This window comes from Microtus pennsylvanicus, chromosome 6, assembly GCF_037038515.1.
Source record: "Microtus pennsylvanicus isolate mMicPen1 chromosome 6, mMicPen1.hap1, whole genome shotgun sequence".
NCBI classification, from domain to species: domain Eukaryota; kingdom Metazoa; phylum Chordata; class Mammalia; order Rodentia; family Cricetidae; genus Microtus; species Microtus pennsylvanicus.
In genome coordinates, this window is record NC_134584.1 from 39,955,730 (window position 1) to 39,969,212 (window position 13,483).

The window sequence follows — 13,483 nt, forward strand, 5'->3', positions numbered from 1 at the left end:
AGCCATCGGGTAGTGATACCTATCCAAATGATGCATACAACACATAAAATGTGCTTTAAAATCTACCTGCTAATTTTATTCATGACTTTGCCTAATGAAAAGCTGACTTTTGATTGTTTTCAGATTTTTCAGTTACGATGTTGTTTACAATTACTGTTTGTGGGGTGGACGTGCCCCAGCATGAGTGTAGCGTTCGGAAGGCAACTTTGTGGAGTTGGGTCTCTCCTTCCTCCTGTCCGTGGGTCCCAGGGACTGAAGCTGGGTTTTCAGATTCGCGTGGCGAGCTCCTCTACCCACTATACCTTTCCTGTCACCATGCTCTCAGGTCCTGAGGTTTCAAGAAAGGCTAGCTCTTTACTGGCCATAATCTGAGTCAGCAATGCTGTTTAAGTCTTGCAATCAGGGCATAAAAATGTTTATGGCCCTTTTATTCTGTCGAACTATTTTACAAGACTTCACGATAACATACTAAGGTCAATATTTTTTTGGTTACTTTCGCTAGGCTACACTGATGGTCAGCCAAGATTAAGATATCTTGGATTAGTTTTAATTATTGGTAAATGAAACATCTCCTGAGTGTGTACTTGAACAGGTAAAATCAACCATAAGGGATATACTTATAATAAGTCCTGACCAAGTGGTTCTATTTGCCCTTTTAGTCTAGGAAAATGGATCATTGTAGGAATAAAAAATATTTTTCTAAAGTGATTAATTACAGTGAAAAATCACAATCAATGTTCTCGTTTGAAGACTTAATGTTTAATTATAATTAATTTGTTTATAAACCCTAAAAGTATGCCCTGGCTGGCTGTACTGTTGTCTCTAGAACCAGAGTCTATATAAAGAGAACTAACCACACACACACACACACACACACACACAGAGAGAGAGAGAGAGAGAGAGAGAGAGAGAGAGAGAGAGAGAGAGAGAAGTATACATAACCAGGCAATGTAGCGAGAAGGAGCAGGGCAAGGAGATTCCTAAATAGAAAAAGTCAGGTTATTAGTTAGTGTACACTTTAAATACATTTGCAATTTAAGGGACTGCAAAGGAGGGGAGGCTGGAGGGAAACGCTTCAGAATGCTAGTGGAGATGTCACAGGACAGAGCATTAACAGGACGACATTGGCTCTATTTTCGACTCCTGAATCGCAAACATCTATTCTGTTTTATGGGGTAAAGAGTTGACTGATTCCAGAATAGAAAATAAAGCCCATTAACATCTTGAAATTGATGCAATGTTGCCCTTTGACAGTGGTTATAGCAGGCACAGAGAGGACTGTGGGTGCTTTTCTCTTTAATTACCCAGTGAAATTTTCCATAAAAGCATTGTATAACTTTTTCTTGGGAAGAGGGGTATTTAAAAAAAGACTCCCATATACCCGTGAGACTTGAGAACTCATAGGAAATCTGTGTTGGTTAGAACTAAACAAACGATTCAACGTCTCTCTTTGGATAATTTTATTTGTATTTACTGTGAAGGCCCGGATGTCTGAAGTGAGCTCCGTCACGTTTTCCGTTATCACCTCTAGAGTCTGTGTTGCCCTGTCCTTTTTCATTGTCCTAAGGAAATACCTTGTCATGCTCAAAAATGAGGTTTTCCACCATGCCCTTGCCCTGACTTTCTTCTCCATGAACATGGCCCCATTTGCTATGGCCTCTTTCTGTGTTCCTGTGTCTTTTTCCACCTGATCCCTCCTGGCAGCTAACCACACTGAGCAGCCTTCTGAGTGTTTGCTGGACCCTTGTAGACATTCACTGGAAGAATGACCCTTCAAACTCCTTACCTATTTTTGAAAACAGTTATTGCCTGCATGTGTACTTTGGACATGTCTAACGATCTTGAAGGTCAGAAGAAAGCATCAGATCCCTTGGAACTGAAATTGCAGACAGTTGTGAGCCACTATGTGGGTTCTGGGAATTGAACCCAGGTGCTCTGCTAGGGCAACCAGTGCTCTTAACAGCTGAGCCTTCTCTCCAGCCCCACTCTGCCCATTTTAACTGAGTAAGCTGTAACTTTAAGAATTCTTCATGGGGCCTGGAGAGATAGCTCAGCAATTAAGAGCACTGGCTGTTCATTCAGGGGACTGGGGTTCAGTTCCCAGCACCCACATGGCAACCCAAAACCATAACTCCAGTTCCAGGGGATCTGACACCCTCACACAGACAGACTTGTACGCAAAGGACCAATGCACATAAAATAAAAATAAATTTAAGAGAAAAAAGAATTCTTCATATATTCCTTATCACATATATTGTTTCAAATATTTTTAGCCATTCTGTAGGATATTCTTTGCACTTTATTAGTGATATGAAATCCAGTTTATTGCAGTGAAGCCCTCCCAGCCTCTTGCTGTGTGTGGTCTTTGGGTCACACCTAGGAAGTTGTTGCCAGATCCAATGTCTTGAAGAATCATTTCTGTTTCCTCATAAGCTTCCTTTTGGTTACTATTTTTATTTTATCAGTAGGGGTGTTTTGCCTGTATATGTGTCTGTGTACTATGTACCTGCCATGACTAGAGAGGCCAGAAGAGGTGGTAGATTCCCCTGGGACTGTAGCTACAGATGGCTGTGAGCTGCCTTGTGAGTGCTGGGAACTGGGGTGCTCTGGAAGAGCAGCCAGCGCTTAACCACCGAGCCAGTTCTCTAGTCCAGCTCCTGAGTTTCAGAGTTTCAGCTCTCACATTTGGGTCTCTGGCCCACTGTGGACACATTTATGAACAGCGCAGAAACAAGTTTATTTTTAAAGAATAGCCATGCAGTTGCTTCACTACTTGTTTTAAGTTTTTCTTTTACACTTCTTGGCACCTTTTGAAAATCAGTTGGATACAAGTTTAACATGTTTTTGGAATTTTTGTCATTTTGTCCCATTTATCGAGATGTCAGTCATTGACCTAGTCCTATTCTGTCCCGGTTACTTATAGCGTCGTAGTAAACTTTAATATCCATACATTTCAAGCCTGTGTCTGTTCGCATTATTCTGAGACCTGGTGTTGCTATGTGGCCCTGGCTGGCTTTCAACTCATGATCCTCTTGCCTCAGGCTCCCACAGGAGGCATCACCATTCCAGCTGCGTGCCTGCCACTTTTAATCTTAGACATGCTTGATTTTCTCAATTTTAGTTTTCTTATGCCGTTCAATAGTGATATAAAATACATTGTTGAAGTTATAAAAATAATATGTTCTCACATCCTAGAGAGAAATGGATTGGTCTGAAGTCATGGAAAGAAGTAATCACCATTATCATATTTTAACTCATTTAATCCACTAAGGACAGCTTGCCTCAGAGAACACACTTCTTGCAAGCTAGTCAGGGCCAGCTCTTCACTTCTGAAAGCCAGCCACTCGGGGAACACTCACTCCATATGAGGTTATAGAGAACAGATTCCATTGTTAAATTCAGGAAATAGTTGCTATTTTATCTCCTTGGAGGTTCACTGTCCCTCTGTCTTAGGTCTGGTTTCCTGGGAAAGACTGGAATAGAAACCTATGCGCAGGTCGGGCGCTAGGCAGAGCGCCCTATGGAACACCTCCTGCGCATGTTAACGGGACAGGCACTGCATGCTTCAAACCCCAGAGAGGTCCTGGGCAGGAGAACCCGGAGGTCGGTATGCTCGCCAGAGAGCCTCCAGCCGATCCTACAAAAAAGCTCTGGAGCTGGAACAGCCCTTCAGAGTTGCCCTGCATTGAGCCAAGAGGGATCCTGTTTCTGTCAGGACGCAGGCTGTGCCAGGGCTGAGAGGAGGAGGCCTGGGCAATTCCGCTCCATTCTGCCAAGACAGCTCTCAGAAACGGATAGAGTTTTAATAAACTGTCATCGAGTGATAGGTCCCTCCTTCAGCTGGGAGAGTGAATAACCTGCCCGGCCGGGGGAGGGAGGATGGGTGGGCGAGACTTGTACAGGGAGCACTAGGGAGAAACACTTTGGGTTCATTGTGGGGTTTATTTGAATTCATTTTTTAATGTTTGTACAGTCAGAACCCTTTTTCTGTTGCTGGGTTACAGGGTTGTGACCCAAGGCTTAAGAGCTGTAACCTAGCCCCGTTCATCCCCTGGAGACTGGAAATGCCCACTTCTCTAATGGTGTCTATTCTTTCTCCTAACTGGACTGAATGGTGAAGTTTCTCCACAAAGATGGGGGTCACTTCATTAATACAACTAAGAAATTCATTTCTACCACTCAGGAAACTCCAAAGGCCTTTGAAATTCTGTGACAGATATGGAAACCAAAATCTAATATTCCTTATTATTATCATGTTAATATTTTGAGCTATTTTGTGTTTTAAAAAAAAATGATTTACTTTGCTTGCCCTAGTAACTACTGCTTCATGTGACCCTGGAACCCCATTTTATGGCCCCTACTTCCTCCTAGATACACAAATTCCACCTTGAAGACTCTTCCTGTATTTCTCTTCTCTCCTGAATGTCCAGATCTGGGCTACAGGGTGGACCACATAATTTGTGTGTTTTATGGTGTTCCTTGTTTTACTGAATTAAGAATCCCCAGGCAGCAGCACAGAGTATGAAGCCAGGCATGGGTCCAGTAAGCACAGGTCAAAAGCCGGGAAAGCCAAGTTTCCCAGTATAATGGCTTCAGCCTTGTTTTGGCTCAGAACGCAAGAGAGCAAGGAACCAGGGACACCGATTAGCATCCTTTTCTTCCCCATCAGCCCTCACGTGTCACACACAGCTTTCGGGATCTTTCCACTTCACTCTCTCCGACTTGTCTACACCTCCATCTCAATGTAAGTCTCCCTAGCGCAGGCTGTCGTCGCCCTTCGCTGGGAAGATTACCCCCGCCACCCACCCCTCTGTCTTCCATCTGGCTCTTTGCAAAGGCAGGGAATGACATCCCTGGCCTGCCCAGAAGGCGCCTTTTCCCTCGCCATAGCTCACATTCACCCCAGGCGCTCTTTGGTGGATAAAGTTCAAATACCTTCACAAAGTAAGGGACCATCAGACTTCCTGCTTACTTTCCTGTCCCCAACTCTTCACCGTGGTCCTTTCCACCCTGGTGGCCATTCCATCTTCTGTCCTCATGTCCTAGAAGCTTAAGTTTCTCGGGTATAGAGCTAGATAAGTTAACAAAACATCCAGGACGTGTCGGATGAATAGAATTTGTGGGAAATGGGAACAGCGGTGCCGAGGACCTGAACTGGCTGTGGCAGTGACCACAGTGGGGCAGGAGAGCAGGGAAAAGCTGAAACTATACAGCCAAGGGGCTCAGTGCTGTTTCACCTCAGTCCCTTACCTGTTAAAAAGAGCTGTGAAGTGCCTGCCTTACCCTTAAGGATCAAATGAACCCTGGGCGTTCGGGATATCTGGTGGGCGGCAGCAAACACTTGGAAGTACGGCTCAGGCTCACGTGGGGCTGGCTCCCTTCCTCCTGACTCCGCTAACCACCTACTTCCTCCCCACCTTTCCTCGTGCTCCAGGTTTCTGTTACATGACAACTGGGACTGACGAAAGACTTCTTTCTGTCCGGTTATGCCACCTGCGTATTGGTCTCTCTCTGCTACTCCAATCTGCCCACCACTCTATTGTCTCTTGAAAGAGTTTAAACTCTCTTAGAGACGAATCTGATTGTCCCGGAACAGCACTGCAGCCCCGCCCCCGCCCCCAGGCACAAGCCACTGCTGTCAGTGGAGGCAGGGCACCTTCCAATCTGAGCAACAGAAAAACGACCAGCTAGGTCCTCTGGAAACCTGGGAAATTTAGTACGTGGGTGGAAAGAGGTCCAGCTGGCCGGCTAAAGGCTACCACACAAAGAGGAAGAGACCTGGTCAGTCGACCTCATCAGCTCAGACCACGAAACCCAATCTGGACAAGTTCAACAGAAACATCTGAGTTAAAGTCCCAGAATCTGACAGTTCCAGTACCTCCAAGTCCTAAGGGCAGGACAGATGATGCTTCTCTCTTAAAGCTGAAAGGTGGGAAGGGAGCTGACAAAAATGGACCGGAATGGTACTTCCTCTCAGGGAAAAGAGTCATCACAATAGGAACTTGAAACTGGAAACGGAACACTAAATTCAGTCTGGGGAACTGGCTTGCTCATGCATGAACTCGGTCACTTTTGCCATTAGATCGGCAGAAACCCATTGGACAGGAACACAAGAACTTGTGGTAAATGGATGCAATATTATAAACTCAGGCTGAGAGGGAAAATACACAGCAGGTGTAGCTTTAGCGCTGTCCAGTTTGGCCCAAAAATGCATGCTTGGGCACAGACTTGTAAATGACCAAATTATATCAGTCAAATTTCAGACAGTGACACAGCCAGTAACTATGATACAGGTATACACACCAACAGCGGAAGCAGAAGAGTATTGTCACCAACAGTTTCTACGCAGATCTACAGAAAGGCCAGCAGGGCACATAAGAATGACATACTAATTGTTATGGGTGATTTCAACGCCACAGGGAGATCCGGAGAAAGAATCGATAGAGGGGAACAACCGCTTGGCCTCTGCTGAAGCAGAAATGGGGTTCAGCCTAGAGATCTGGAAAGCAACACAGCCAGCCACTGGCTCTTCCCTCCACCTCAGTCTGAAGTGGTGATCCTGCCTCCAGGAATCTCAGAATGAGACTGTGTCTGAGAGCTGTTTCCTCCTGTTTTATAATGAATGCTCTCTAGATCTGGGATTAAAGGCATGGACCACCCGATTTCTATGGCAACTAGTGCGGCTCCTGGGATTGAAGGTGCGTGTCATTGTGGATACTGGGATTAAAGGCGTGTGTTACCATAACCTGGGCTGTAAGGCTGACCAGTGGGACTGTTTTACTCTCAGATCTTCAGGCACTGTTTATTTATTAAAAGACAATTGAAATGCCACTGCATTTCCCCTTTGTGTCCAAAATAAAAAGAAGGCTATAACTAATATAAGAAAACTATATACAATAAGTACAATGACTATACAATATATACAAGCAATAAATACATCAACAATGTCTAGTCCATTTGCATTTGACAAATTCAGAGAAAATATTTCCTATCTATCCTATCATAGTGAGTCCAAAGTCTTATACCTAATTTACTTTCTATCATAACTTGCTTTCTGTGTCTTGTAAACTATAACTATAGCTATCTATCTAGTCTTCAACTCCCTCAGAGACCCAAGAAGGAAATAATATAAACTGAGTAACCAGGAAGTGCAAGCAAGTGACTTCCAAAAAATGTGAAAAATGACAAAAACAGCTGGCTGCCTGGACAGTCACCCAAAGTTCCTCTGCAACATTGGGGCATCCATCTTTGGACTACAGGCCTAGCATATTCAACAGACTTTTCTGTGAAGCAGGATATTTTGTGTCCTGTTTGTCTAATTTGGACAGTATAGTGTCAGCAGTCAGGACATGGGCATTCTCTTGCCCAGTGGTTTACTTTGCCAAAAAGAAAGTAAACTCCATGTGGCGTTTCTTTGATGCCCATTATCTTCTCTGAAGTAGATTGTTGCTGCCAGGAACAGATATGTCTCACTGTCATAAAAAAGAAGAACCTAGGTTATTAGAGCATCTTAAATGCCATATTCTATAAATTTCTAAAGCGTTTGAAAATGACCTACCTATCTAAATTATATTTTTGTGTGACCTTGAAAACATACCTAATGTGACTGACTACAAGTTTGATTTTACTACGTGATTAACTACTAACCTATATTTCTTTATTATCCTAAACAGTTGGTAAAAATAATTTTCAAGGACTAGAAATTTGCATTACACTGTTAAATAAGCTGTATAGGTACAAACCTTGAACAAGATTAGAAATGTATGTACAGTATGTTTCACAAAATTAATCTGAAATTTGTATCACTATACAAAGTTTGTATACAATATACAAAAGTAAAACCAATGTAAAACATTTAAAAATAATGGTTACTTTTAAGAAGTAGATTCATAATCTATCTTTTATCTTACCTATATCCTTCCTTTTTCTTTTCAGACTAGATTAAATAATCTACCTTTTATCTTATCATATCTATATCCCCCCTTTATTCTTTCCTTTTCTCCCTCCCCCCATTTATTGGTTTTTCGAGACAGGGTTTCTCAGTAGCTATGGAACCCATCCTGGAACTTGCTCTTTAGACCAGGTTGACCTTGAACTCATAGAAATATGCCTCTTGATTCTGCCTCCCAAGTGTTGGAATTAAAGGCATGCACCACCACTGCCTGGCCTTTTTTTTCTAAACAAGAACCTTAGCTTTTTTTCCTGACCATTATCCATAACAACATGTATCCAACACATTAAACAAAAATAAGCATCCATAATTCAGTTTTTGGGAATGTGGACATAATTTTTTAGGTTACTTCTTGTCGATTGGGGCATTGATAATCTTATGGGGACCCAAAGAAAATTTAGGATTATGGTTAAGTCCTTACTGGAGTATTCTGTGAGACTGGATCTTTCAGACAGCAGTCTTGAGGCTGTTCTGGATGTAGAACTCAGAGGGAACTGCAACAAATGTGCTCTGAAACATTGGATCATCTGGATCATCTGTTCCCACTGGAGATTTTTTAGAGGGTCTTCCTTGATCAAACCTTATTTTTCTTAACCCAGAATGAATCCACACTCTCTCACTTCCTGTGGAAAGAAAAGCAAAACCTCTTCTCCAAAGTAACATATCTTTTGACTTAAATTTTGAAGTCAAAGCATTTTGATCAAACCTTATTTTTCTTAACCCAGAACGAATCCAATGTGTCTCAATTCCTCTGGAAACAAAAGTAAAATCTCTTCTCCAAAGTAATATAACTTTTGACTTAAATTTTGAAGTCAAGGCATTTTCAAAATATATAGGTTGGATTAATCCAGCAGCATTATCAATAAAATGTCTTTAGCAACTGTTGCTCCTCCTTCAGTGTTATGATAAAAATAAAACAGTGCAGGTCCCTGAGTGGCCTGCTGGAGTGGCCAAATGGAGTGTGGATGAGGGCCCAGCCCAGGGACTGTGGTATACCAGAAGCCTTGAACCCGTATTTTACAGTGGGACTGATTGGACAAGAGGGGTGTACTGGGTGACACTCCAGTGCCAAAAGGATGGATGAAGAGGTGTTGGAAAGATGGAGGAGTGAGGTGGGGTTTTGTATTTTTGATTGTTTTGTTTTTAATTAATCTGGGAGGCATACTGCAGGGGTGAAGGATAGATACGGAAAAGACTGAGAGGTGAGCGGGATTGGGGTGTATGATGTGAAATTCCCAAAGAATCAATAAAGAATTATTTTTAAAACCTTAAAAAAAAACTGGCCAGCTTTAGCCTAGGTAGAAAGGACCTTACACCATGATTCTCTGGACTCCTGCTGCTGTTAAAGTTGCTGGTATTTCTGTCTGGATTCATCACTCCTGCCTCAAGAAGACACTTTTGTCTTGCCATGCAAAAATTGCCTTTATCAACCAGGGCCCACAGTTTGTACAAAAGAAGGGGAGCAAACAGTCTTTAGCCAGATGGCTGGAGAACACTTAGGGTGGACTAATCTAACTGCTGACCAATCCCAACATAATAACCCAGACTTCAACATAAGAAAATATTCTTTGTTGGACTACAAAGAGAGGTTTCTAATGTAGCCTGTCTAATTTCAAAAGCTACTAATATTACAGAAAAATATTAGCAGAAATCAAGCACGAAATGGGAGAACTGAGAGGGACTGTTCTCCAATAGAGCTACTATAAATTACCTGTTCATTAAACATAATCTTGGTTGTCAGCAATTTACTGGAATGTGCTGTCTTAATATCTCTGATTTCTTGTATACTATTGGCAGCCAAACTGATGATCTACATAAAGAAATATACAGAATCTCTCAAACAAATTTAGACTGGCCACTATGACTCAAATGGCTCCCCCTTCACTGACCCTTTTGTATTATTTCCAATTATCATAATCAGGCCCTGTGCCCACCAATGTGCCACTAACTTGATTATCTGTTAGAAAGGCAATTCTAGAATCATTGCTACTCAGTGATATTATTAAGGCATACCCCTGCAAGAGACAGCCAATCCCCAGTGCTGTGAGCTGGAGAGTGTTGACAGGGAGTTAGAGTGGGTCAGGGACAAAGGCAGACTGGGAAACTCGATTTCTGGGGGAGAGCCTCTTGAAAGACAGGAATCATTTCCCACTGGTTTTAATAGAGCATTGTTTTCTGCTTCATTATATCTTCCTAATTTAATTCCACACCATTGCTTTTGACACACTCAGTTAAGCTTAACCACCTTTCACGTAATCTCTGACTGTGAGATTTCCAATTACATACACTTTGCCTCGGGCACTTGAAGATGATCCTTTGTACCAAATACCTGCTGGTCGTAAATGTCAGTTCTCTACTTGATCCACACTCAACATGAGGTTGGCTGAGTTCTTTATACACATCATTATTAGTATTGTTATTTTATTATTAATGTGTGCATGATGTTGACTCTGTGTGAGTGTGTGTGTGTGTGAGTGTGTGTGTATGTGTGTGTGTGTGAGTGAGTGTGTGTGTGAGTGTGTGTGTGTGTATGTGTGTGAGTGTGTGTGTGTGAGTGTGTGTGTATGTGTGTGAGTGTGTGTGTATGGTCCATGATGCCTGTATGGAGAGCTGGAGATCGGAGGCTAAGCACTGCTTTGGTTACCCCGGCACAGAATTATCTAGGAATGGTGCACACTTGTAATCCCAGCATTTGATCAGTAGAGAAGGGCAGTTTCAGAGTTGAAGGTCATCCTAGGGAGCTGGGGGACAGCCTGGGCTGCATGAGACCCTATTCCAGAAAAAAAAATGATTTTTCCCCTGAAAAAAATCCTAGAGCAACTTGAATTGCTTCAGCCTTGGATTCCCAAAGCCTCTGGAGCAGTAGTGGGAACCATGGCTGTAAATAGGCATGAAGGGATGTGCTAGTATCATGGAAAGACGATGTTCTCTGTTTTGGTTAGGGTTTTTTGTTTTGTTTTGTTTTTTTGAGACAGGGTTTCTCCGTAGCTGTGGAGCCTGTCCCAGAACTAGCTCTTGTAGACCAGGCTGGCCTCGAACTCACAAAGATCTGCCTGCCTCTGCCTTCCAAGTACTGGGATTAAAGGCGTGCGCCACCACGGCCCGGCTTTGGTTAGGGTTTATGTTGTGAAGAGACTCCATGAGCACAGCAACTCCAATAAAAGAAAATATTTCCTTGGGGCTGGCTTACAGCTCAGCAGTTAGTCCATTACCATTGTGGCAGGGAGCATGGCAGAACACAGACATGGTACTGGAGTAGGAACCGAGAGTTCTACATCCAGACGGGCAAGCAACAGGCAGAGAGACTGACACTCGCCCTCACTTGAACTTCTGAAACCTCTAAGCCCACTCCCAGTGGCACACTTTCTCCAACAAGGCTGTACCTGCTTCAACAAGGCCACGCCTCCGATAATTCCACTCCCTACGAGCCTATGGGGGTCATTTTTATTCAAACCACCACAGGTTCCATTTCTAACTTTTTTTTTAATATAACCATTTGACTTATCTGTTTTTATTATTGGCAAGCTACTATGTAATGTATTGAAAGTGAATACCACTTATCACTTTTTGGTTGATTGTTTTAATTTTGTGCTGTTTTCATGCAGAACCTTGTCTTGGAGCTCGGGTTAGGCTAGTCTCTGAACATAGTCCAGATTGGCCTTGAATTCATGATTCTTCTTCCCAAGCTCTTCAAGTGCTGGGATTACAGGTGTGCAGCACCAAGTTCAGCTCCGTCACTGCCTTTTTGAGAAGACTTTTTATTCTAGGTCTCCTTCAAATTCAATTTATGAGATGATTCTTTGCGATTTAAATGCAAATATATCTATAAACCCATGCCGCATTTTATCTTCTAAGAAATTACTCTGCCATCTCTGGAACCCTTAACTGTCTCCTGGCTATGATTTTCATCTCCCCAAAACTTCATGGGAAAAGTCTCGTTCTCAGGGTGGCATTATTGGACGATGGTAGGACTTTGAGAGGGAGATCTAGTGGCTGATCTTTAGGTCACTGGAAGCTCATCCCAGAGAGGATATGGAGCCTCCAGCTCCTTCCTCTTTATTCACGGTTGGGATGCAGGCGGGCTTACTCTGTCACATGCTGCCATCACGATGTTGCTTCACCAAAGACTCAATGGAATCAGCTGGTTATGGAGTAGAACCTTTTCTTCTTTCTAAGATAATTATCTCAGGTGTTTCATGATAGTATCGGAAAGTTGCTTACCACAGTCACCCAACCTGTAATACGTCCCAGTAACCCGTTATCTGTCTGTTTGAAAAGCATCCCTTCCATGTCTTTATTACAGTATCTAAGAAAATATGGGGCTGGTTTCCAGGTGATAGTTGACAGGCACACGTCTTTAATCCCAGCACTCTGGAAGCAGAGGCAGGAGGATCTGGAGTTCGAGGCCAAGCTGGTCTCCATAAAGAATTCCAGAACAGCCAGGGCTACACAGAAAAATCCTGTCTCTAAAAAACCCAACAAAACAAGCAATCAGAGCTGCCCAACCAGCACGGAGGCCTGATCTCTCGGCCCCAGGAGAACCAGCGTTGGGGTGAGTTTCTGGCCCGCGGCGCCAGCCAGGGACGGGGATCTCGGGGGTCCCTTGGCCTCCTGTCTTTATTGGGCTCTCTGCAGGACCTCTATTCCCTGGTTACTGCCTCTTTCTTCCTGGCCCACCCAGCTTCCGTCCAGAGCCCTCCCCACTTGCCCCCCCCCCCCCCGCCCTCTTTTGGCGCGTGGCATTGGGAGCTGGGTCCCAGTCTTCGGGGCGCCCGGGCAGGCTGCACTTCCTTTGTTCCTGTGGCCTGCCTACACCAAGGAGGGTAGGCGCTTTGTTTGCGAGCTGCCCAACCAGCACGGAGGCCTGATCTCTCGGCCCCAGGAGAACCAGCGTTGGGCTTCTGTCCAGAGCCCTCCCCACTTGGGCCCCGCCCCCCCCCCCCCCCCCCCGCCCTCTTTTGGCGCGAGGCATTGGGAGCTGGATTCCAGTTCTCCCGGCGCCCGGGTGGGCTCCACTGCCTTTGTTTCTGTGGCCTGACTGCACCAAGGAGGGTAGGCGCTTTGTTTGCGAGCTGCCCAACCAGCACGGAGGCCTGATCTCTCGGCCCCAGGAGAACCAGCGTTGAGGAGAACCAGCATTGGGGAGAACCAGCGTTGGGACGAGCCAGGGTTGGGCACGGAGACCTGATCCCTTGGTGCCAGGAGAGCCAACATTTGGGAGGCCGCGTTGGGTAGGCAAGGAGACCTGATCTGGTAAAAGAAGACCCATAAGGGAGTATTTGGAAGAAGAGATGGGCAGACGTCAAGGCAAGAATTCACCCAACAAATTGAAAAGCAACATGAAGCTACCAGAATCCAGCGACCTCACAACGGAAGGACATGAACACCTTAATCAAGAAGGAGAAAAGTTTGACTTCATGAAAGTGATTGACGCCCTTAAACAGCATGTAAAAAACGCCCTTATAGAAATGGATGAGAAATATAACAGAAAGTTTGAAGAATTGAATAAATCAGTGAATGATACCCTAGAAA